The 4,357-nt window shown below is 45.0% G+C and overlaps 1 pseudogene; it reads right to left on the bottom strand.

The window, feature by feature from the left end:
- LOC105529471 overlaps positions 1-4,128 on the bottom strand; it is a 12,825-nt pseudogene extending 8,697 nt beyond the window's left edge.
- Positions 4,129-4,357: the final 229 nt, after the last annotated feature.

The raw sequence follows: 4,357 nt of genomic DNA, 5'->3' as shown, positions 1-4,357 counted from the left end.
AAAAAAAAAAAAAATCCAGCAGAGGCATCAAACATACCCAAGCATTGTCTAGGCTGGGACATGTGCACCAGGGATATTGTAGGGGGAACTGGGAGTCAGGAGACCTGTTGGTTCTGTCATTAACCAGTCGAGATCCTTGGGCAAGTCAGTCAGCCCTTGCCTCATATGTAAAGTGAGGAGATTGGCCTAGACCATTCTGCAAACATCCCTGAGTCCAGCCTTCCTTTCACCACTTGATACAGGACCCAATAGAAGACCACTGCTTCCACTCTCACTGTGGCCTTTTTGCGGGTCACCCTGCATGATAATTTACCTCTGTTATCAAGACAACAATGTGCTGATCAGTCCCTGCCCTGTTGCCTGGAAGATCCTACTCCCTGATTACCTTGGAAAAGGGGCTTATTCTTGTTAGAGGAGACAGAGATGTTATCTCCATGGCAATATGGCCCCTAGGGGAACTAGTGCTTTCATGGTGTGTCCCATGGTGTGTCCTGGAGGACATGAGCAGTGGGGCAAAGTGCAGTCTGGACTTAAGTGACCATCTGTGTGTCTCTTGAAGGAATTTAACATCATCATAGAAATCACTGTGGAATTCAGTGTTTTCCAGGTCCCCAGATCAGGAGTGGAGAGGAGTGGCTGCCTTAGCTGCCTTCTGAGAAGGCTGCCAGGGCTACAAGGCAAAAGGCCTGTGGGTAAAGGAGGAAATTCCAGTAGGACGGAAAGACAGTTCACAGATGGGACAGTTTACCAGCTCCTGTGACAACAGAAGAGGCAGGGTCTTGGCATAGCTGAGGAGGTGAAAACGAGCTAACCCAAGTGTTACTCCAAGTGTTCCTTCTAAGAGGGACAGGGCTCTGCCTGCCATCAGAAAAGTCATGAGGGAGGCTGGACGCAGTGGCTCATCCCAGCACTTTGGGAGGTTAAGGCAGGAGGATCGCTTGAGGCCCCGAGTTTCAGACCAGCCTGGGCAACATAGTGAGACGTCTGCTCTACAAAAAAAAAAAATAATAAAAATAAAAAGTATTAGCTGGGTATGGTGGCACACACCTGTGGTCCCAGTCAGTTGAGAGGCTGAGGCAGGAGGATTGCCTGAGCCCAAGAGTTGGAGGCTGCAGTGAGCTATGATTGTTTCACTGCACTCCAGCCTGGGTAACAGTGCAATACCCTGTCACTTAAAAAAACAATGAAAAAGTCAAGTGGGGTTGTTCTCCTGCAACATTTTTTGGTCCTTGAAACTAGGTTAATATTGGCCATTTTAAGGCTTTTGGGGATTCCAAAATCCACTCAGCTACTGCCGTCTCACTATTTCTTGGAGTTGCTCCTTCTCCATCATTCTCCATGTATATTAACTGAAGAAGTGAAGCTGGAAGAATCATCTTTGTCCTAGATTGCAGTTGTGTTGAAAGTGCCCTGAATGGAATACCGGGCCCAGAGAGTCAGACCCAACTCTGTCATTAAGTGTGTTAGAACAGACACCTCAGTCACCTGAAGTTTCTTTTGTGGGTGTCCACCGTGACAGGAACTGGAGGGTGACTCTGAAGGCCATTCTAGCAGTGCTTTTCCAGGCTGCCACCCCCACGCAGGAACTCAAGGCAGGGAAGACACAGGATCCGGGGTATCTGAGGAGGAGAGACTGCCTCCTGTTATAAACAAGGTCAGTGAGTTTTCACTTAGGTGGGTCTGGCAGCTCCTATGAGCTTCCATCGTGAAGTGGCATCTCATAGGTTCCTGGTAATCTGGAACTATAAAAGTCAAAGATATTAATTAACCCACACAATAGCAGGATAGGGTATAGCTCAGGGGTAGAGTATTGGACTACAGATCCAACAGGACACCAGTTCAAATCCAGATAACCCCTCTGGCTTTTCAATTTTGACATTTTAAATAGGTGCCTATATTTTAACTTCTTTTCTATTAGACAGTAGAGTAAAGATTTCACTTTTTCTGGAACCAGCAAATGGTGAGGGTAGAATGTGGTGGTTTTATACATTTTAGGGAGACATGAGATATCAATCAATATGCGTAAGATGTACATTGGTTCAGTCCGGAAAGGTGGGACAACTTGAGGTGAAGGCAGGACAACTTGAGGTGAAGGCAGGACAACTGAAAGGAGGGAGGGGGCTTCCAGGTCACAGGTAGATAAGAGACAAATTGTTGCACTCTTTTGAGCTTCTGAGGAGCCTCTCCAAAGGAGGCAATCAGATATGCATTTATCTCAGTGAGCAGAGGGGCGACTTTGAATAAAATGGGAGGCAGGTTTGCCCTAAGCAGTTCCCCGCTGGACTTTTCCCTTCACGTTAGTGATTTGGGGGCCCCAAGATTTATTTTCCTTTCACACTTAAGTGTACAGTACTTGAAACTGGACCTGTGGCTGGGTGCGGTGGCTCACACCTGTAATCCCACCACTTTGGGAAGCCGAGGTAGGCGGATCACGAGGTCAAGAGTTCGAGACCAGCCTGGACAACATGGTGAAACCCCATCTCTACTAAGAATACAAAAATTAGCTGGGCATGGTGGTGCATGCCTGTAATGCCAGGTACTGTGGAGGCTGAGGCAAGAGAATCTCTTGAATCTGGGAGGTGGAGGTTGCAGTAAGCCGAGATCACGCCACTGCACTCCAGCCTGGGCAACAGAGCAAGACTCCATCTTGGGGAGAAAAAAAAAACAAAAACTGGACCAGAACAGCATCTTCAGGAACAAAGGCTGTTTCAGCATTTCCTAGTTGTCTTAATTTTTCCCCTTCTCGATCCAGGCATTCCCCCTGGGATGGGGTGGTATTGGTCTTCTAATTCCAAGACAAACCACGAGGATTTATAGCTCAGTGAGTGAGCCCTTATAAGGCCAAGAGAGTTTGCAGAGGATGAAATGTCAACAGGTTAAAATATAAGTAAAGTTCCATGTTGTGTTTAAATTTTGTAACTATCAAAGGCAATTTTATGTCATATTTAAGCTTTAAAAGCAAACTTCTGCAGAAGGGATTATTATATCAACCATCTCAAAAGCTCAAGGATGTGATAGCATTCTATGTTTTGGAGAACAAACAGCTTTTTTGGTACAAAATCTCAAAATTCATGGAGGTTCAGCTATACAGCATAGAATTCAGAAGCACGATTCGTGATTTTTAGTATCCCTTACACTAATCACCTTTTATGAATCTTTTTCAGAACTACCTAAAATACGTTTACTAATTCTTTTGATTTCTATGAACAACAGAAGTTTCTACTTTAGATAGGTTAAAAACAGGTTCTTGTAATAAAACTATGTGACAGCAACAAAGTCTTATTACCTTTACATTGGATGGCAAGAAAACATAACAGAGAAGCAAGTACTGAAGACAGAGCCTGGTCAAGTGTAGTGTCACTTGAGGCTCTGTCTAATTTGATCATTTAGCAAATGGCACTTTGCTCTACTCCCCTGAGCTGAAAATATTCTGTATCCTGTGACCTTTCTTCTTAGTATAAGATGTAGGGGCCTGAATAATAACACTTCTTTTATCTTTGGTGTCATGCTTCATAATTTCCTTTTCATTAAAGCAGATTCCTTTTGTTAACAAGATATTCGAATTTTTTATTTAGTACTTTTTTTTCCTCCAAAAAGTGGCATTGGTAACTCAAACAAGAAATGCTAGAGGGGTTGGACACCCCATTGCCCGTAGTGAGCTTATTTCACATTGCATGTCTGTTTCACAACAGTTCATATACACCGTAAATATATATACTACTTTCTACCCACAAAAACTTAAATTTTTTAAGAAGTGGTTTTTGCTGTTCTAGTTTCACAAACACTTAGAGCTTTGGCCTAGAACTTGGGTACTTGCCCCTTTCCCGTCCCTGCCTTCCAATGCCTTCTGATAGTGAAAATGGTCTCTCCGGACAGCCTCCTTCCTGTGTCCCCATTACTGTTTCAGCTCCTCCACCCAAGCCCGCCAGCCCTCCAGCTATTCTGTAAACAGTCTCCGTCCTCCTTAACCTTGCTCTGCGAGTTTGTCTTTTTATCCCTCCTTTTACACCTGAAGGCCAGCTTTCCCCTGAAGCCATCCCTCCCCTTCAACCTCCAGAACTGAGAGGGTGGGTTCTCCTTCTCAGCCTCGTTCTCCACGTTGCCCCCAAACCCCAGCTCCTCCACCATCCCTCCCTGCTTCTCCTCTCTCAAAGCCATTTCCTTCCACCACGCTCTCCTCTCCATGTTTGTGTCTTCTCCACAAACTTAGTGGAAATTTTTAGAACCAGGCTAACAATCATATTTTCCTCACCTCCTCCTGCTTTCATCCTCAGGAATGTCAAACTCCACAGCAATGTGCTTCCAATGCTAAGGCCTCACCAGATTTTCATCTTCCTGGCTCTAGGAATGTTCACAA

The sequence above is a fragment of the Mandrillus leucophaeus genome, unplaced genomic scaffold (assembly GCF_000951045.1).
Source record: "Mandrillus leucophaeus isolate KB7577 unplaced genomic scaffold, Mleu.le_1.0 Scaffold767, whole genome shotgun sequence".
NCBI classification, from domain to species: domain Eukaryota; kingdom Metazoa; phylum Chordata; class Mammalia; order Primates; family Cercopithecidae; genus Mandrillus; species Mandrillus leucophaeus.
The sequence above is the reverse complement of the archived record's forward strand: the minus strand, read 5'-3'. Positions and strand labels throughout refer to the sequence as shown.